Source organism: Doryrhamphus excisus, chromosome 23 (assembly GCF_030265055.1).
Source record: "Doryrhamphus excisus isolate RoL2022-K1 chromosome 23, RoL_Dexc_1.0, whole genome shotgun sequence".
NCBI classification, from domain to species: Eukaryota; Metazoa; Chordata; class Actinopteri; order Syngnathiformes; family Syngnathidae; genus Doryrhamphus; species Doryrhamphus excisus.
The window spans coordinates 6,966,522-6,988,108 of record NC_080488.1 but is presented as its reverse complement, the minus strand read 5'-3'; the positions used below and the strand labels follow the sequence as shown (position 1 = coordinate 6,988,108).

Here is a 21,587-nt window from a genome sequence, read left to right as displayed (position 1 = left end):
AATAAGCTTAAAATAATTGAAATGTGCGCATATCATTGATAAATATGCTTCTTAAAAGAGTAAACGTTTACATATCCCTTTAAGAATAGCAACTGGACGCGAAATGGGGCACTTCCCCTTTAAGAGAGCACGGCATCTTTAGCGTTAGCGGTGCAGCGGTTTAGCTAGGAGCACAGAGCTAACTGTCGAGAAGAAAAGTGGAATCAGAATTGATTGAATGAACCCAATAAAAATACTTACCCGGTCGATGATCCACTGGAATCACTGCTTAGTGAGCAAGAATTGACATTTGGTGAGTTTTGTTTATGATATTGGAACTTTGTTTGAACTGTTTGTGGTTATAGTGCGGGGCTAATGTGTGTCCTGAGAGATACAAAAGTTGTGACGCAGTTAATAGTTGTCCTTCTAACAAGGTTATATGTATGAATATACTGCATATGTGTGAAACTATATTCAATGTGAAGTGGTAAAATGCTTATGTGTTTGACAATAAGAGTATTTTTTACAGTTAAACCCGTCTGCAGCCGTTTCAATGAAACCGTCAGCTGCCAATCGAGGCCGAGTTGATTGTCATAGCCGTTTTGCTATACGCTAATGTAAACGTGTGATTGATTGTACAGTAAATTTAGTGACACATAGTCAACATAGAGACTTATCTTCATGTGTGTTTGTACCTGTAGAATGATTGACACACCCGTAAGAGGGTGGAGGACTCCTCTTCAGTGGAGACAAGATGGCGAGCCAAATTCATGGATCTCCATTCTAGTACCTTCGTCGTAATTACAAGTGGACCCGTACTGTTCCCTTTCAACATGGCTGTCACTGCGGTAAGAATATTGTCTCTTTTGCTTTTCTCATGTCAAGCCAGTTTTGGATATCCTCATCTGGATTCTACTTGTATATTTGACTGGAAGTTAATTACGCTTTTGAGCTCAGTAGAAGCGGACTGCATGCATCACGCAATGTATCCTTCAAAATATTTACAATTTTGTGGTGAAGTGGGATTTGTTAACTCCTTTTAATTCATACCATACATACATAATGGGTACCATAGCAAGTGTCAATATAGTGATATAAATAGCACATCATGACTGGTTCAAGACTCTTCATCCTTGTACAGTGAAGAAAATAAGTATTTGAACACCCTGCTATTTTGCTATTTCTCCCACTTAGAAATCATGGAGGGGTCTGAAATTTTCATCGTAGGTGCATGTCCACTGTGAGAGAGATAAACTAAAAAGAAAAATCCAGAAATCACAATGCATGATTTTTTAACAATTTATTTGTGTGATACAGCTGCAAATAAGTATTTGAACACCTGAGAAAATGAATGTTAATATTTGGTACAGTAGCCTTTGTTTGCTATTACAGAGGTCAAACGTTTCCTGTAGTTTTTCACCAGGTTTGCACACACTGCAGGAGGGATCTTGGCCCACTCCTCCACACAGATCTTCTCTAGATCAGTCAGGTTTCTGGGCTGTCGCTGAGAAACACGGAGTTTGAGCTCCCTCCAAAGATTTTCGATTGGGTTCAGGTCTGGAGACTGGCTGGGCCATGCTAGAACCTTGATATGCTTCTTACGGAGCCACTCCTTGGTTTTCCTGGCTGTGTGCTTCGGGTCGTTGTCGTGTTGGAAGACCCAGCCACGACCCATCTTCAATGCTCTGACAGAGGGAAGGAGGTTGTTCCCCAAAATCTCACAATACACGGCCCCAGTCATCCTCTCTTTAATGCAGTGCACTCGTCCTGTCCCATGTGCAGAAAAACACCCCCAAAGCATGATGCTACCACCCCCATGCTTCACAGTAGGGATGGTGTTCTTCGGATTGTACTCTTCATTCTTCTTCCTCCAAACACGCTTATTGGAATTATGACCAAAAAGTTCTATTTTGGTCTCATCTGACCATAAAACTTTCTCCCATGACTCCTCTGTATCATCCAAATGGTCATATGCAAACTTAAGACGGGCCTTGACATGTGCTGGTTTAAGCAGGGGAACCTTTCGTGCCATGCATGATTTCACATCATGACGTCTTAGTGTATTACCTACAGTAACCTTGGAAACGGTGGTCCCAGCTCTTTTCAGGTCATTGACCAAGTCCTGTCGTGTAGTTCTGGGCTGATTCCTCACCTTTCTTAGAATCATTGAGACCCCACGAGGTGATATCTTGCATGGGGCTCCACTCCGATTGAGATTGACCGTCATGTTTAGCTTCTTCCATTTTCTAATGATAGCTCCAACAGTGGACCTTTTTTCACCAAGCTGCTTGGTAATTGCTCCGTAGCCCTTTCCAGCCTTGTGGAGGTGTACAATTTTGTCTCTGGTGTCTTTGGACAGCTCTTTGGTCTTCGCCATGTTACAAGTTAAAGTCTTACTGATTGTATGGGGTGGACAGGTGTCTTTATGCAGCTAACGACCTCAAACAGGTGCATCTGATTCAGGATGATACATGGAGTGCAGGTGGACTTCTAATGGGCAGACTAACAGGTCTTTCAGGGTCAGAATTCTAGATGATACACAGGTGTTCAAATACTTATTTGCAGCTGTATCACACAAATAAATTGTTAAAAAATCATGCATTGTGATTTCTGGATTTTTCTTTTTAGTTTATCTCTCTCACAGTGGACATGCACCTACGATGAAAATTTCAGACCCCTCCATGATTTCTAAGTGGGAGAAATAGCAAAATAGCAGGGTGTTCAAATACTTTTTTTCTTCACTGTATTTAGCAAACATCAACTGCTTGTATTGTTTCTTGAATTGGCTCATAGTTGGCATTGTTTGAGGTCCTTACTCAATCCATTCCAGAGTTTGATTCCACATACTGAAATGCTATGGCTTTATAATGTAATCCTAGCATATAAGTGTTTCAAATGTAGTTCTTCCCTGAGATCATATTTCTCCTCTCTTGTAGAGAAGTATTGGATGACATTTTTAGGTAATTGGTTATTTTTAGCCTTATGCATTATTTTAGCTGTTTGAAGATGAACTATATCAGCAAGTTGTTGTAAGTATTTGTGATTTAAGAAATAAGGAGTTAGTATGTTCTCTGTCGGCGGCATTATGAATTATCCTTACTGACCTTTTTTTGCAGTTTAGCGAGTGAAGATTGCTTTTATAGTTATTACCCCATATTTCCACACAATAAGTAAGATATGGTAGAACCAGAGAGCAATAAAAAGTGTGCAGTGATATCTGATTGAGAACAAATTTTGCTTTGTTCAAATACTGAAATATTTCTGGCCACCTTATGTTGTATATTTGTAATATGAGGTTTCCAGCTTATATTTTCATCTATTGTAATCCACAGAAATGTATTTTCGTTCACCCTTTCAATGTCCACACCGTCTATTTGTATTTGCTGGTGCGTGTCTTTTCTGCTGTTCCCAAGCAGCATGATTTTAGTTTTACTTAGGTTCAAGGACAATAATTTCTCCTCTTAGTAAATTGCCAGCTCCAACTTCTGTTTTTTGGCCTATTTACACATTCTCATTCAACTCCTTCCCAATCGGCATCTGGTTTATTAGTGTATTCAAGTGCTACAGTTATCTATTTTTAAAAATATTAAAAAAAAATAATAACCAAGAAGTTCTTCAATAAATAATGGCATTTTACTGCAAAAACACATTGCTTTAAGGCATTCCGTCTTGGTATGTTCATTATATTCTTCAGGCAACACACTTAGTGTTACCAGCCATGACAATGAACATGAAATTGAAGAAACAAGGCTGGTCTGATAATAAAGCCTCTGGCCCTGGCCCTGTGTACACAGTCCTTTCCGGGCCTAAATTAACTAATTTGGCACCATCAGATTTGAATGACATTTCATCTACAGATAGATATTAAAGTGAATTTATATCCTACACACCTTTTATTTTGCCCTGAAGCTCCGATCCATGAGTTTGAAAGGCTCAAAGTTGGACTGAATATTGGAAGCCGTCTTAAGACACATGCAGCATCACATTTTACCCTGCTTACTTAAGGGAATTGTTACATTTCTACTGAGGATAGGTGACATAGTAGCTACAAAATGGATGGATGGAAGGTGCAAGCTAATCTGCTACTGGTGACAGCTGTCATTTGTTTACACGCTTGAGAGGCGGTTTGATGGGGTCATCTTTTGTGGGATGCAAATACGGAAGCCCATTTTTGCAGAGCTGCTGGGAATGTGAATTTCTCTCGGAGAGTAATAAACTATCCATCTACTGAATGTATCTATGTGTAGAAGACCGAAGCTATCCTCCTAAATTATAACAAGCCCTCTCATTCCTCCAAATACAATGTGTCATTACTATTATCTGATGAATTATCAGCATATATTGCTGTTAGTTTGATCTGACTCAGGTTGCAATAGTAAAGAACGTTTACTTGTGTTTAACTTGTGTTGTCATTTATTATTTAATAAGCACAATGTTTATTCAATCATGAATGTACTTTGATTTATCAAGGCAAAGTGCCTAGAAGTCCCTTGACAATCCAGATTTCCATGCAACATCATGATCTATGTAGGAAAACAACCACAAGAAATGATAAATTTCATCTTTATTTAAGATTCTCATGTGATGCCACAAAAATGAGATGATATCATTATGGCAGTCTTTTCATTTTACATGGGGCAAGTAGTTCTCACCTTAAGGATTCCCCATGGGCAAGTCATTTTTGTTTTTAATGTAGAGCCCTGTTTTATTTCATCACATCTGGACTACTGTAACTCTTTACTCTGGAATTAGCCAAAAATCTCCTTTTGCTTACAAATAGTCCAGAACTGGACTGAACTTTTAACAGGAATCAAAAAGAAGGAGCACATCACCCCAATTCTTGCCTCTTGTTTTACTTCTTATACACCACTGATAGAAGCAAGCAAGAGTCTACAGATCGGTTCAATGCTTCGAACTCTTGTCTCACATGTCCAGCCCAGGTTGCTAGACCTTTCCCCCCAAAGGAGGAATGGTATGTTGTCCCTCCATGTGGGGCGACAATACCCTTTGTCTGGGTCTTGCGCCTCCTTCTGTCATGTCTTCTCTTGGAGTTGCTTCTTGCAGTCTCCAGCAGCTGTCTCCGACAGTTAGATAATCGAGGTTAGACACGTTGCTTTGGATCCCTGGTCTTTTTTCTTGCTAGTCTCGCGTCAAGCATTCACTCTTCCAGATTGTTTTTGCCCTTTGCTCCGTACAACGTTGTCTTGACTGTGCCTTTCACAAGAGTAGTCCCTTACGGAAACATCCTTGAATTCAGTAGTAAACAAACGGATGAGCCCCTTGGTCTCAATCCTCAATCCTCAACACACAAAGCACCGTCTGGCTTTTCCGCACCATGTTTGACTGCGAAATTTAATGGAAAGGCAGGTGAAGTCTTTATGCAAGCATTGGTGGTTCAGTGGTAGAATTCTCGCCTGCCACGCGGGAGGCCCGGGTTCGATTCCCGGCCAATGCAGCTGTTTTTTCCTCCCACCTCAGTGTTTGGACAGGCTTTTCAGCCTTTGTAGAGCCAGTGGGTGGTGTGTTCCTCGTTAGTATAGTGGACAGTATCTCCGCCTGTCACGCGGAAGACCGGGGTTCGATTCCCCGACGGGGAGGATTCTTTTGTTCTGTGTACTTGGCCCATTGGAACTGTGGTATTTGACTTACCAAGTATCGGCTCTGTGCCTACATTCATTTTTGCATCTGCTTGCTAACTGCTAGCACCGCTACCAGCACAAATAGGTTCTCTTCTGTGTTTACACAGAAGTTCGATTCCTGGCCAATGCACTGTTTTTTTCCCCACTTCATAGTTTGGAAATGCTCAAAATTCATGCCACATGGATATGGTAACTCTACCGACTTTACAGCCTCTGTAGAGGCAGTTTGTCATATACTCCTCGTTAGTATAGTGGACAGTATCTCCGCCTGTCACGCGGAAGACCGGGGTTCGATTCCCCGACGGGGAGGTTTCTTTTGTTCTGTGTATTTCCCCCATTGGAACTGTGGTATTCGACTTACAAACTATCGGCTCTGTGCCTACATTCATTTTCACATCTGCTTGCTAACTGCTAGCACTACCAGCACAAAGAGGCTGTCTTCTGTTTTTACACAGAAATTTGATTCCCGGCCAATGCACTGTTTTTCCCCACTTCATGGTTTGGAAATGCTCAAAATTCACGCCACATGGATATTTCATCCCACGTATATTAATGTACAGCTTGGCTAACTCTACTGACTTTACAGGCCACTTCAGTGTTTGGAAAGGCTTTTCAGCCTTTGTAGAGCCAGTGGGTGGTGTACTCCTCGTTAGTATAGTGGACAGTATCTCCGCCTGTCACGCGGAAGACCGGGGTTCGATTCCCCGACGGGGAGGATTCTTTTTTTCAACCTTGAGAGGTGAATGAAATTTAAGTATTGTTGGGGGTCATATTTGAGTCGTGTAAAATAATGATTATGACAGACTGATGTATGACAGAGTATTTATTCCTGATACAAACAATATCTAATACAGACGTCCGAGCTTAATTGCATTCCCTGTATGCCAACAGTAAGCGGGTCTTAGTACAGCACAGCGAGCACCGCTACCAGCACAAAGAGGCTTAATAGCTGAATAGCTCTTCTGTGTTTTATTTCATGTTGAGCCAATGCACACAAGCACATGCTAACAAATGGTGCACACGTGCATACTCTCTCACCCTTGAGAATGGGCGAACATGAGCATTGGTGGTTCAGTGGTAGAATTCTCGCCTGCCACGCGGGAGGCCCGGGTTCGATTCCCGGCCAATGCAGTGTTTTTTCCCCCCACTTCAGGATTTGGACATGGTCAAAATTTTTGCCACATGGATATTTCATCCCACATATATTAATGTACAGCTTGCATAATTCTACTGACTTTATAGCCTCTGTAGAGCCGGTGGGGGGGTGTACTCCTTGTTAGTAAAGTGGACAGTATCTCCGCCTGTCACGCGTTCCTTAAGATGAACGAGGGAAAAACTGAAATTCTTGTTTTTGGAAATCCAGCTCTTTAAGACGTGTAGACAGTGTACGTGTTTACTGGGACGGTTTGCATCTAAGTGTGAAGCGTCTGGGATGAGACTCAGTACCTCCAAATCAGAGGCCATGGTTCTCAGTCGGAAAAGGGTGGAGGTCTCCTGCCTTGTCTACCATTTGGGCCTCTTTGATCAGTCTCTGATTTTTAGTTGAGTATCTTCGTCAGCGTCAGGTTCCGGATTTCGGGGTTGTCCACATTGTTGTCGTCTCACCTTGTCTAACAGGGGTAAAGGTGTGTATTTGCATAATAACAGGTTTTCTGCTTACCTTTTTGTTTGACGCGTCAGAGAAGTGGAGACCAACAGTAAAGTCTAGGCCTTGTCCGAGTCCAAGTGTCCTGTCCGTCTTCCCCTCTGCCCCCTCAACCACATTGAGCGCCAAGTTGAAGGGAATCTCCTTTTAAAATTCCTAAGTGGGTGTGGAATTGAGGATATGGGAAGACTAAATAACCAAACCAGTATATGAAAACCAGAGTATTTATTCCCGATACAGACGTCCAGGCTTAATTGCATTCCCTGTATGCCAACAGTAAGCGGGTCTTAGTACAGCACAGCAGTTTATTCAATCATGAATGTACTTGTATTTATCAAGGCAAAGTGCCTAGAAGTCTCTTGACAATCCAGATTTCCATGCAACGCCGTGATCTATGTAGGAAAACAACCACAAGAAATGATAATCCAGGGCTCTACGTTAAAAACAAAAATGACTTGCCCATGGGGAATCCTTAAGGTGAGAACTACTTGCCCGAACTTGCCCCATCATATCATATATCAATATATGCTGATAATTCATCAGATAGTAGTACTGATGCATTGTATTTGGAGGAATGTCTGAGAATTTGTGTAGATGTATGTTAACATGGCAAGCCATGCTACCTTGCACATGGTAGTCGTAGTAAGCAGTGATATTTATAAGTTGTGCACCACAATGAAACATTTGACACATTTGTGTACTAGTAAAGTGTTTTTAATCCAGAAAAAAATGCTCAATGGTCAAACAATAATTTGTGAAGCAAAAGTGAGAAAAATCCACAGAGAAATGAAACCGCTAGGTTTTGTAGCTTCTGCAAAATCAGCACTTGGTATTGGATCTAATCGGTGGTGTTTCATTGTGACCACTTCAAATTGTCACAGCAATGTGATTCACTCACCTTTGCCATCATTTGATTTGCTGCCGCTAATGAAATACTTGTTTAGGAGGCACTGGTTCATCACTTTTTGCTTCCTTCACAAGTTGTTTAAGAATTAGACGATGTTGGCAGGGACGCCATGATAGATGTTTTCCTAGTAAAACGATCGCTGATTGGTTGATCGTGAACAAGAACGGGTGTGGGTAAAACGCGGATTGTGGATTACGGACCGCGGTCTAAATAAACGATTCTGATTGGTCCATTTCAAGATTTGCAAGGATTGGTTTGCAAATTAGCACCGGAATTACGCAGTCCGTGTTTTACCAACACCCAACTAGAACCGCTTTAAAAAAACTCTTGGCAGTACGGCATGCTAAAGTGCACTTGCCCGACGGGAATATTAATGATTGGATTTACTTGCCCGAATTTTGTTTTAACTTGCCCCGGGCCATCGGTACAACGTTATTGTCGAGCCCTGTAATCATTTCATGTTCTCATGTGATGCCACAAAAATTAGATGATATCATTATGGCAGTCTTTTCATTTTACATGGGGCAAGTAGTTCTCACCTTAATCTCACCGATGCAGATTGTGACAGTACCCCCCCCCCCCTCAAGGACGGATCCCAGACGTCCTAAAGAGTCCGCAAACAAAAAGGGAAGGGAGGTGGGAGGACTGGAGGTGGGCTGCTGGCCAGACCACTCCGGAGGTCAGCCGGGACGACAAGCCTTGCAGAGCCAGCAGGGCGCCCACAAGACGCAGGGAAAAGGACTAGGCCGGTGGAGGTGGCAGGACCACCCAGGAGGGCGGCCTGAACAGTGAGTGGGCCGACGGAGGCGGGACCCCTCTGGAGGGCCCAACACGGCAGGCCCAACGGAGTCCATGGATGGGTCCCTCTGGAGGGCGACCAGGATGGTGGCCCTGGCCGGGGAGGCCGGCCCATCGCGGAAGAGGTGGCGCCGGAGGAGGCAGCGGCGTGGCGTCCCGCCGCTGAAGAGGTGGCACCGGAGGAGGCGGCGGCGTGGCGTCCTGCCGCTGAAGAGGTGGCGCCGGAGGAGGCGTGGCGTCCTGCCGTGGTATCGGTGACGCCGGAGGAGGAGGCGTGGCGTCCTGCCGTGGTATCGGTGACGCCGGAGGAGGAGGCGTGGCGTCCTGCCGTGGTATCGGTGACGCTGGAGGAGGAGGCGTGGCGTCCTGCCGTGGTATCGGTGACGCCGGAGGAGGAGGCGCAGTCCCTCTGTCTTGGCTGGACTGTGGAGCAGAGGAACAGCAATGTGAGTCTTGGTCCAGAGGAAACGTACCGGGCAACACATCCCAGTTAGCCGGAAGAACCGGTTGCGCTGGCGGTCTGGCGGGCTGTTCTTCCTTGGGCGACCAGCAGAGGGCATCATCCCCACACTCCACGGACGGGGTGTGACGTGCGTCCTCCAACGCACGGCTGGTCGTACTAGCCCCCCCTTCCGAAGGCGGATTCCAGACGCCGTATGCCGCTGGACGTGGAACCAGGGACGGGAGGAGGGGGACCTGGAGGAGGGTCTTGAGTTCCGCCTGCTCTACTGCTTGGGCCAGGTCTACAAGGGACCGCAGGCGGGGTTTGGGCTCTGGAGGGGTCTGGAGCATCAAGCCGCTGGACACGAGAGCCAGGGGATGCTGGGGCTTGGGGCTGCGCGGCTTGGGCACAGTAGGAATCCGGGGAGTCACGCAGCTTGACACGGGAGCTGGGCTTTGGGGAACCTTGAAGCTGCGCGGCTTTGGGACAGGAGGGATCTGGGCCGTCACGCAGCTTGGCACGGGAGCCGGGGTTTGGGAACCCTTGAGGCTGCGTGGCTTTGGGACAGGAGGAATCCGGGGCGTCACGCAGCATGGCACGGGAGCCGGGTTTTGGGAAACCTTGAAGCTGCGTGGCTTTGGGACAGGAGGAATCCGGGGCGTCACGCAGCATGGCACGGGAGCCGGGTTTTGGGAAACCTTGAAGCTGCGTGCCTTGGGCACTGGGGGAATCTGTGGCGCCACGCAGCTTGGCACGAGAGCCGGGGTTTGGGAATCCCTTGGGCTGCGTGGTTCGGGCACAGGAGGGGGAAGTGTGCCGTACTCCTCTTCGTGTTGCACCGGAGGCAACGGGAATCCGGAAGAGGGCGGCGGGAGATCGACGTGCTTGCATAGAGTGGGAGCCTTCTTGCGCTTGGTCGTAGGCTGGCACTCTGAAGCAACGTGAGCGGGGGGGTGCACCCCGGCTTGGCGCGGAGGTGACGGAGGAAACGGCTTCGCCCGCTGAAGCCTTGCTGGAGCCGGCCGAGATGTGCGTTGGCGTCGTCGCTGGGCTGGTGTGTCAGCGCCGTGTCCGCGGTGCACCCACGCCATGGGTATAAGCGTGCCGTCCGGCCCCCACATCATGTCCTCCAGCTCCTCCGGAGTGAACTGTGCGCACTCCTCCTCCATTGCCTTCAAAACCTGCAAGGTCCAAAAGTCCATCTCCGCGAGGTCGTCGTTTGGTTGGTGCATTCTGTCACGGTGCGGCATGCAGGTGATGCGATGCGACCCAGGATGCAGAAACGAAGCAAATGGTGCAGGAAAAAGCCTAGCCTTTATTTTAGAAATTCAGCGAATGCAGCACTGGCAAACGACACGTAGCTAAGAGCAAACAATGCACCAACAAAACTAGACGCACCTGGCTGAACTAAATACAAGAAACAAATTGGAAACAGGTGCGCGTAGAAGAAAGTGTAAAAGTGACGAAACACAGGACAGACGAACACAGGAAGAACTACAAAATAAGAGCATGAAAACTGGAACTAAGGCAAACAACGTGAAAAACAAAACTGTCACACCGGAGGCGATGCAGATTGTGACAGTTTCTCCTTTTCATAAAAAGGAGAGGCCTGGAACTCCCTCCAGCTCATCTCTCTTTCCATCCCGTGCCCTCTATAGATAGAGAAGACTTTGGCAGGGCAGTAGATGTACTTCCCCGGTTGCCCTGGAAAGCCAGTGTGGATGTGGGGGCTGTTCGGACCCTGCTTTAGCTGCATCCTGCAGAACCGGAACTTTCGGACAGGGGGTGGAGGAGATTCCTCCCTCTTCCTCTTCTTCTGCTGTTTTTCCTCCACCCTCTTTCTTGTATCATCGAGCTCTCGCTGGAAGAAGTCTGTTTGACTGAACTCTTGAAACGGCATCTTGGGGTTTGTCAGACTTACTGCACCATATTTTTGGAAAACTTTTGTAGAGCAATAAAAGTATCTGACAGGGCCCCGCTGATAAAAGTCATGTATTGATGTCCTATCCCCTTGATATTTTGATGTTGGTTGACCACAGCACAGACATGTTTTTGTTTGAGTTTTTTTTGACACGGGAGGTGGTTGCTCTTGCTTCAATGGGGTATGAGCAGGTGGTGGTGGTGGTGGTGATGGTGGAATGACCATAGCTGCAGGCAGTGTCACGACAGGCACAGCAGAGGTAGTGCTTAGCAACTGCCAAAGCTGCTGTGTATGTTGCAGCTTCTCTGGGCTGGTATTTAGTGAAGATGACGTATTGAGAAATTTACTGTTGTGTTTTATGTATTTGGAAATATGCAATTTTGATGTTGGCTGTTGGGGTCTTTGCTGGACTTGTGGACAAGAGTGCCATACTCCCGAACCACAAGCTTGATCATGTCCTCGTGTCCACCGTGTTTATTAAGGAGCTCGTCAATTGCCGACTTCATTGGAGATGGCGAGCGCTTGTGGTCCAACCCAAATACTCTCCCTCCAGTCTTCACTGGTCCAGTGCGGGCAGCAGTCGGAGAACATTGGATGGGGAATCTTCTTGTGGGCTCTAGGCAAAGAAAACCAAGAGATACACATTTGTTATTTGGTTCAAACAAGATGCAACACTATTAGAACAAGGGGACACATGATTAGATAAGTTTTTACCTGGCTGTGGCTGAAGCTCAGTAACAGAAGACGCTGATAGTTCCAGCGACACACTCCTGTCATGGCCTGGGCCTGGAACAGCTCTGGGGAGACCTGCGTGCCAGTCACCCATTTGGCCTGGTGAAAGTGGTAGCCCTCCTGCTGCGACGTGCCTCTGATGGGGATCCAGACGGGGACTGCTGCACGCTCACCTGGCACGTGGTTTAACTGTATCGTTCCTCCACGGCGGTACAGTATGCCCCCTTCCACCTCAGGATCACTGAGGCAACCGTGCAGAATGTGGACACGTTGGACTTCAGCATGGAGGGCTTATAAAGAGGGATTCCATTCGGATCTGTGGTCAGGTGAAAGTGCTTCAACACCCCTTCCACTCTCTGAATAAGCGCCCCGGGCGGAGGAATCTTTATCCTGCAGTGCTCACGAATATGCTGCTTGGTGGGATTTGCAGGCTGGATCCTCTGCAGGTCTTCCTGGTCCACCACAGAGAAGGCAGCCGACAGGAACTGTGCGAAGGTGCCGTATAACGTGTGATGTTCTGAGGCACACTCACGAAGAAGCCGTCGCATACAGTGGAACAAGTCCAGCTTGATGACTATACTTTTGTTGTAAGAGGTTCTTGATGCACATGTATTCAACAGGTTCCCAGATGTGGCCTCAGTAACAATTGTGTCAGTTGTTTGCCATGCATCCCAGTTGAGATGTTCCTCTGCAGAAGACTCTGCAACCCTGAACGGTGCGCAGCAATCTCTGAGAAACACAAATAACATATGAAATAATGACACTTAATAGAGTTCATTTTTGATTAAACATTTCTGGTTAAAGTGATGAAGTCTCACCTGTCAACCCACTGAAACTGGGCTTTCTGAATGCCAGCCCTGCTGTAGCGGTTTGAGAGACCCTCATACATTGGCCGCAGGGTTTTGTCTGTCTCAGACTGCACCATGACCCAGGACAGGATCATCCACTTCTCATTCATCACAGCGTATGATGACATGACACCAGATGAAAAGGTGACTTTCTTGGCCACTTTCAGGGTGTGGTCTGAGCGGAGAGCCTGTCCAAAGGTACCCTGCAGCATCCGCTGAATGGTGTCCTTCTGGTTCCGGAACTCATGCAGCAAGCAGTCGGTGAGGTAGTGGGCAGACACAGAGACCCCGTTCCAGCCATCAGCATCACTGTCGCCCCCAAAAGGCTCCGGTTTTCTCTCCTGCCGAAGGAACTGAGTGATGGTCTTTTGGCCGCCATAAGTTCCTGCCTCTCCATCCATCAAATTCTGGCAGCACAGGAGATAGGCCAGGTTGGCACGCTCATACTTGAGATGCAACATCTCGTTGACCTGATTTGCCATGTCTGTGGGTGATTTTCCAGTCCGTCTCAACTCATCCAGTACTGACTTCCAGATGGCCTTCTTGTAAGTCAGCAACGCTGGCAACAGATTGGTAAACCTCTTGGGAAGCTTTTCCAGCCAGAGCGGGTTGTCGGAATACCACTTCTTATTGCAGCTCTTACAGCACAGCCTGGAGGAGAGCAGGTAGTATTGCCCAGTGAGACCCACAATCACTCGCGGTCTCCCGACTCCAGCAGAGACAACACGTGGCTGAGAACAGTCACCAGAGCACGGCAGGGTGTAGTTGTTTTTTAGCCGCCCCATTAAGTAGTAATTTTCCGGCTTCCAGACGAAAAAGGGATGAAGATGAAAATACTTTGGGGACGGCAGATCATAAATACTGTCAATCAGCTCAGGCTGGGGAGGTAAGCGCCACAGGGAGAAGGTTTTCATAGGGTTGTTGAAAGGGCGGGAGCCTGGCCACAGACCCATGGACTCCAGTTCCAACTTCATCCATATTTTCTTCTGGTGTGTGCAGTTCCACTTATTGACCTCCTCCAAATGACAGAAACTGTTGAGGTGGAGGCCTGTAGCCGTAGGTCGGACTGCCGTAGGTGGGACTGGTGGTTGGTCTAGTTGGAAACAGACATGCACATGTCAATTTTGACACCCTTTTTAATGTGACTCTATACTGCTGTGTTACTTACTGTGGGGTCTCTGTGCAGACTGTGGCTCTGATGCAGATAGAGTGGAGGCTACAGGACTCCCAGGAGCACATGCAGTTTCTAAAATTAAACCAAATTACATGTACACTGTGTTAATATTATATTAATATCAGGTGCAGTCAGTCACATAGAAAGATTAATCACTCACCTGGGGCAGGCTGTGGGGTCTCTTCTTTGGTCTTCGTTTTCTCTGGTAGCAGAAACATCAACTCCCATGGGAAAGGCACTGGAATCTTTGGAGGCAGCACAGCTGGTGCTACACAAGGAAAGAGGCGGTGGTGCATTTTACCGTGAGTGTAAATCAGTTTGGATTGAAATGGTCAAACATCACTTAAAGCCTTTACCATCTTCTGGTGCATCTGGGCCAGTCGGTGCATGTTCTGTCTAAAACCGGAGAAAACGTGATGAAAGACTGATTGATTGAAATATTGGCGTTTCAGGGGTATTAGTAGAGTCACTCACAACAAACTGCCATTTGCTACTTCAACTACTTGGTTTGGCTTTTTAAAGAATTAAATAGACCTTTTTTGTGATGGTCTAGTCTAACCGTAACTAGAGCAGGAGAAGCAGAATGGCTCACTGCAGACACATGCTTCCGCCGTTAGTGAGCAAACATCATTCACCATTTCATCCATTCAAAACAATGTATTCAAATTATACTTACCCTCTCGTAGGCTGTATCAATTCATATTCAGTCACTTGGACTGTAGGTAGAACACACATGAAAGGAACAAAAGGAGAACGTGACAAGAACACATGCAATCACAAAATGCCCTTTGAGGTCGGTCATTATTTAAGAACTTCGCCCTGGACCTGAAAACCGTAGCAGCTCTAATGTTGGTGGAGCAGATCCACCTGCAAAACACATAGAAACTTGAGTGATTTACTTTATACAAAACACATAGACAAGGCTAGGAAAGTAAAAGAGCCTAACATGTACATATCCATAAACTGCACATACTGAGTATATCTGGAGAGATGCTGAGCATGGCTTTCTCCAGCTCTTCGTCTTCGTCCTTAGCTATAAAGAAAAGAGTGGTAATATAGTTATTCAACAGTAATAAAATGGTCCAATGCATACATATGCAATGCAGTATAACTTTAAAAACACTCACCCGTGCTCTCAGCAAAGGTTGTGGTGGAACAGGTGGAGGCGATGGTAAAAGAGGTGGAGAGTTGCTGTTGCTGCTGTTGCTGCTGCTGCTGCTGCTTCTGCTGCTTCTGCAGGTACTGTTGCAGTTTGTGCATTTTTGTACCCGTCGCGCACTTTCTTCTTAAGATGAAGGCTGCATAGCCATCATCCCTGCTCTCCGAAATCTCCCTCCAGGTGTTACTGGCGCGTGCACCAAATCCAACCAGCTGATCAGCCTCTGCTGCTGGGGTGGGCACAGATGTTTTTAGGGACTCATACTCAAGAAGAGTATTAATTTCCTTGAAACTGAGGGCATAGCGAAGGAATGACAGAAGGCTGTCCTTGCTATGCCCCTCAACCACCAGCACTCCTGCAGCCTCCTCTCTCTGGTGCCTTTGGATAAGATACACAGTGTATCCCATGTCATTCTCCAGGAGCCAGTGGAAGGACATACCCTTGTACTTCCCAAACTGCAGGATGTACTCTCCCAGTACTTCAGTTTGGTCTGAAGCATCTCCCCCTCTCTGACGGACCACTGCAAGGGCGTTTTGCCTTACAACCTCCTGCTGTGTAACAGGAGACTTGTCCCTCCTCGACGGGTTGTCCTTGATTTGCCTGGCCTCCTCGGTGGGATCCTGCCGCAGGAATCCCAGTGGGCCCTTGCGGAAGACCACACTGATTCGCCCGGGGAAAAACAATCTCTTCATTTTTTCTCTACAGTGACAGAAATAATGAAATAATATAATGTATTATTATTCAAAACCATGAATACAAGAACAGGTCACAGTATGTAATAGCAACATGTATGAAATATATGTATTGTTGTCATATATGAGCTTTTCCAAGAACATTTACAAACTAAAACAATGTCTATAAACTATCATTCATATTTAAATGGTATCGCAACAACTACAGTCATGTTTGTTTCTTGACTTTCTCTGTTCACTTTACAATAGCTCATAAGAGTTAAATTTAAGGGATGATATGTACTTATCCTCTTACATTTACATGAACAACTATAACATTGTACTTACAAAAAAACATAAGTCTTATGAGCTATCGTTATATTTGTCCAAATAACTGTCTCTAATGCATATAATAGGTATACGCGGTCGGAAATAGCGAACAATAGCTTTAATAGCGTTTAAAGCAATTTAAACACTATACAGAACAATTCAAAGACTAAATATTTAAACAGAACAGTTCAAAGACAAAATATTTTTCTGTAGTCTGAAATGCAAAAGACAATATTTTTTTTTACTGTAGTTTACCGTGTTTTTGTTGCGTCGTCTCGTCGCTCGCTCGGAAAAAGCAATTGTGCTGTATTACCTGAAGTTCAGGATGGATGTGGTGGAGCAGAAGCAGACACAGCGCCACTCCTGGACAAATGTATATTACATCCATAGTGGGGATGAATGCCACAGCGCCACCCCTGGACAAAAGTATATTACATTCATAGTGGCCTTTCGCTATCATTGGACATGAATGGCGAGAGGTTGGGGTTCGATTCCCGGCCAATGCAACATGATTTTTTTTCCCCAACAAATTTTGTATTTTAAAGGATTAGGAAATCTTGAAAATTCCACTGTTTTACGATGCCCACTGATGACAAGCCGGTTCTGAGGCACGTTTATTCTTAGACCCAGCTCATATCAGCTGTCAAGTGCCATTCTCAACACGCACAACACACTTCCGGCCTCAAAATAAAGATCTTTGTCTTGTCCGCCAAAGATGCCTGTTGACGTCTTTGGCTTTTTTTTTCACCGTAGCTCTTATTATGCATCTTGTGTGTGAATTTCAGACAATTCTTTTTCCTTCAGTCAACAACAAGAGTTTGGATATGAAGACAGACGTTGCTGAAATGCACGCTGACAGAGGGAAATGGCAACAAATCCAGCAGGAACAAAAGTACAGGCGGCACAGAGTTTGTCTGGCTGTGGATCTGTCACAATGGCAAAGGACAAAAAATATGGACGTCAGTCACTGTTCTGCTTGAATTTGTTTCTCTGTAGAAAAAGCTAAATTTCTCCCAAAAGACTACAAACAAACTAGAAACAAAAGAGTCTAAAATTTCTTTCCATCATTTCAATGTTTATGTAGTCCTAAAACTGAAAATGCCCCAAAACTCTGTCAGTATGGAGCTCTTTCCTCTGAGGAATAAATGGCTGGCAGTGAATAAGTTACTTACAAGCATGTGATGAGGCTGACATCCCATTAGAAAAGTTAGCCAAGCTGCATCCATTTCTGAATTACTGGACAAAATGGGCCAATGATGTATTACATGTACAGATTTTTGCATTTAATTAATAGACATTTTATTCACGAAGCCAAATAGATGGCCAATCCCGGCCAATGCAATGTCTCTTTTAACACACAAAACCAATATTTAATCAAAATAAAACTGTATATACTAAATAGACAAATGAATATATAACATCACAGGCACCGGAGCACTCACTGGTCAATTTACTAATAAAAACAACATGAAACAAAGATGCGTTTTTGTACTGGAAAAATAATGTTACCTTTATTGTATTTCAGATATATTGAAGTCATGTTTGTACGATCACATTGTTATTGATCTTTGTGATGTATGTTTATACTGTATTTGTACTGTTAGGTAATACATTGTTAGTGAAATAAAATTTAAAAGTAAAAAAAAGTAATAATCATCTTCTGGTTCCAATTCACAAATAAAAAAAGGAGTGGAGAAGAAGAGGAAGCGAATAAAATTGGGGTCTCCATTTAGGTTTGGGACAGCACTATCAAAGTTGGCTGTACATTTTAAAATATAAATACAGACACGCACAAATTGGAACAGCCCAGTACTGCTTACGTTTTGCTTTTGAAAATATGGCTTTTAAGATTTACAGTGAAGAAAATAAGTATTTGAACACCCTGCTATTTTGCTATTTCTCCCACTTAGAAATCATGGAGGGGTCTGAAATTTTCATCGTAGGTGCATGTCCACTGTGAGAGAGATAAACTAAAAAGAAAAATCCAGAAATCACAATGCATGATTTTTTAACAATTTATTTGTGTGATACAGCTGCAAATAAGTATTTGAACACCTGTGTATCATCTAGAATTCTGACCCTGAAAGACCTGTTAGTCTGCCCATTAGAAGTCCACCTGCACTCCATGTATCATCCTGAATCAGATGCACCTGTTTGAGGTCGTTAGCTGCATAAAGACACCTGTCCACCCCATACAATCAGTAAGACTTTAACTTGTAACATGGCGAAGACCAAAGAGCTGTCCAAAGACACCAGAGACAAAATTGTACACCTCCACAAGGCTGGAAAGGGCTACGGAGCAATTACCAAGCAGCTTGGTGAAAAAAGGTCCACTGTTGGAGCTATCATTAGAAAATGGAAGAAGCTAAACATGACGGTCAATCTCAATCGGAGTGGAGCCCCATGCAAGATATCACCTCGTGGGGTCTCAATGATTCTAAGAAAGGTGAGGAATCAGCCCAGAACTACACGACAGGACTTGGTCAATGACCTGAAAAGAGCTGGGACCACCGTTTCCAAGGTTACTGTAGGTAATACACTAAGACGTCATGATGTGAAATCATGCATGGCACGAAAGGTTCCCCTGCTTAAACCAGCACATGTCAAGGCCCGTCTTAAGTTTGCATATGACCATTTGGATGATACAGAGGAGTCATGGGAGAAAGTTTTATGGTCAGATGAGACCAAAATAGAACTTTTTGGTCATAATTCCAATAAGCGTGTTTGGAGGAAGAAGAATGAAGAGTACAATCCGAAGAACACCATCCCTACTGTGAAGCATGGGGGTGGTAGCATCATGCTTTGGGGGTGTTTTTCTGCACATGGGACAGGACGAGTGCACTGCATTAAAGAGAGGATGACTGGGGCCGTGTATTGTGAGATTTTGGGGAACAACCTCCTTCCCTCTGTCAGAGCATTGAAGATGGGTCGTGGCTGGGTCTTCCAACACGACAACGACCCGAAGCACACAGCCAGGAAAACCAAGGAGTGGCTCCGTAAGAAGCATATCAAGGTTCTAGCATGGCCCAGCCAGTCTCCAGACCTGAACCCAATCGAAAATCTTTGGAGGGAGCTCAAACTTCGTGTTTCTCAGCGACAGCCCAGAAACCTGACTGATCTAGAGAAGATCTGTGTGGAGGAGTGGGCCAAGATCCCTCCTGCAGTGTGTGCAAACCTGGTGAAAAACTACAGGAAACGTTTGACCTCTGTAATAGCAAACAAAGGCTACTGTACCAAATATTAACATTCATTTTCTCAGGTGTTCAAATACTTATTTGCAGCTGTATCACACAAATAAATTGTTAAAAAATCATGCATTGTGATTTCTGGATTTTTCTTTTTAGTTTATCTCTCTCACAGTGGACATGCACCTACGATGAAAATTTCAGACCCCTCCATGATTTCTAAGTGGGAGAAATAGCAAAATAGCAGGGTGTTCAAATACTTATTTTCTTCACTGTATAGACAAATAAGGGAAATGCTGATCTCCCACACCCTGGACTGGTTGCCAGCCAATCGCAGGGCACATATAGACAACCATTCACACTCACATTTTGGACTCACAATTTGGATTTGTAACATTTGTACTAGGCTGCACTGCGGTCGTGTGGTTAGCGCGCAGACCTCACAGCTAGGAGACCCGAGTTCAATCCCACCCTCGGCCATCTCTGTGTGGAGTTTGCATGTTCTCCCCGTGCATGTGTGGGTTTTTGTTGGGTACTCCGGTTTCCTCCCACATTCCAAAAACATGCTAGGTTAATTGGCAACTCCAAATTGTCCATAGGTATGAATGTGAGTGTGAATGGTTGTTTGTCTATATGTGCCCTGTGATTGGCTGGCAACCAGTTCAGGGTGTACCCCGCCTCTCGCACGAAGACAGCTGGTGGGATAGGCTCCAGCACCCCCATGACCCTCGTGAGGATAAGCGGTAGAAAATGAAAGAATGAATGAACATTTGTACTACTCATACAGTCATGAACAGAACTAACTTGAAATCTGCCGCGTTTCATGACGTTGAGAGGTCACTCTTTTGTTCGCCCGCCGTCTAATCGTGAGGGTTATGTGCTCGGTCTTGGGGATGCATGTGAGGCAGAAAAATCATACCGAACTGTATATGGCGGGTTGCACGACCCCCGGATTGCTTTGGTATTATATTGGTATAATATTGGTATTTTCTGTCCCTGCATAAACACAGGTCATTATTTTTCATGCCCAGTTATCGTTTTATGACCGATAAAGACCGAGGTCTTTGTATCTTGAATGCCCTGCACAATCTGTACATTGTTTCTTGTACATTGTGGATAATTAAGGCTATTTTATAATGCCACAAAATCACATGACCTTTTCTGTCTTATTACATTTGCAGAGCACACCAGAGTCCAGTTGGTTGACAGAGCTGGACATTTGGACATATGGACATTTTTTATTTTTTTTATGCACACCATGTAAGGTACTACATAACTTTATCATTATCATCACTATCAGCTGCAGCATCTTGTGGTTACATCATCACAATATGGACTGTAGGTATTTTTTTTTCTTCTCAGTGTTTAAAGTGTAGTGTTGCTCTACATGGTGTGGAGGTGCGATGTCATGAGGCTGGTGTGTTTTGTAAGATTTATATAACTATCTACAGCGCCCGCCAGTGTATTGAAACGGCGAGGTCAATTCCTTTTATTTTTGATGCGGCCAGAAAACATACGGGTTTGACACAGAATGATGAATATGAGACGAGAAAGCAATATTTGAAAACAAGCAATTATGAATCTTGGAAGAGGATGGAAAATCAGTCACAATCTGATAGGTTAATGTTCATTGAAGTTATCATATATTTGACTGTGAACACATTTAAATGTTGTATATATGAGCCCTGTATCCTGCTGACCTTCGGATGAGTGTCCGTGTGGAATAGAAGACTTCAAGACACCCAAGATTGTGAAGAGGAAACGGAAAACATCTGACAACAGCGGCACACAGAGGCACAACGAAGTCCACCAATTGTATTCTTGTCATCCATCTAAATGCCATCAACTGTTAGGTTGTGTAAGCTTGATCACATCACATTGCAACAGCCACTTCCCTGTCCTTTAGGGCTGCATTGTGAACTTTGTAACTTAGGGAAGACCCCACGAAAATAAAAAGGGAGGCAACGGAGAGTGTAATCAGAGCGGTTGGAGATTGTATGCCAAGTACATCTCTTCCGTTTCTCCTCACGAGTCTGAGTACATCTCAACCGTTCTCCTCGCGAGTAAAATTGAAAACTGCTGCCTTCTTTCTTCCTTCTCATTGTCAAGGTGCCTGGACCTGACACAATCATTGCTCAAACACTGATCATACATAGC

General features: G+C 45.0%; 1 long non-coding RNA gene and 5 other non-coding genes across 6 annotated transcripts; all 6 read left to right on the top strand.

Moving 5' to 3' along the window:
• Window positions 1–150: 150 nt before the first annotated feature.
• Window positions 151–21,467, top strand: LOC131110568 (uncharacterized). The gene is made up of 3 exons (XR_009120912.1): window positions 151–292; window positions 681–827; window positions 20,612–21,467. It is a non-coding gene; the product is annotated as an uncharacterized LOC131110568 (long non-coding RNA).
• Window positions 5,364–5,434, top strand: trnag-gcc (transfer RNA glycine (anticodon GCC)). The gene has a single exon. It is a non-coding gene; the product is annotated as a tRNA-Gly (tRNA).
• On the top strand, window positions 5,505–5,576 carry trnad-guc (transfer RNA aspartic acid (anticodon GUC)). Its single transcript has one exon. It is a non-coding gene; the product is annotated as a tRNA-Asp (tRNA).
• trnad-guc (transfer RNA aspartic acid (anticodon GUC)) lies at window positions 5,856–5,927 on the top strand. The gene has a single exon. It is a non-coding gene; the product is annotated as a tRNA-Asp (tRNA).
• Window positions 6,262–6,333, top strand: trnad-guc (transfer RNA aspartic acid (anticodon GUC)). Its single transcript has one exon. It is a non-coding gene; the product is annotated as a tRNA-Asp (tRNA).
• Window positions 6,679–6,749, top strand: trnag-gcc (transfer RNA glycine (anticodon GCC)). The gene has a single exon. It is a non-coding gene; the product is annotated as a tRNA-Gly (tRNA).
• Window positions 21,468–21,587: the final 120 nt, after the last annotated feature.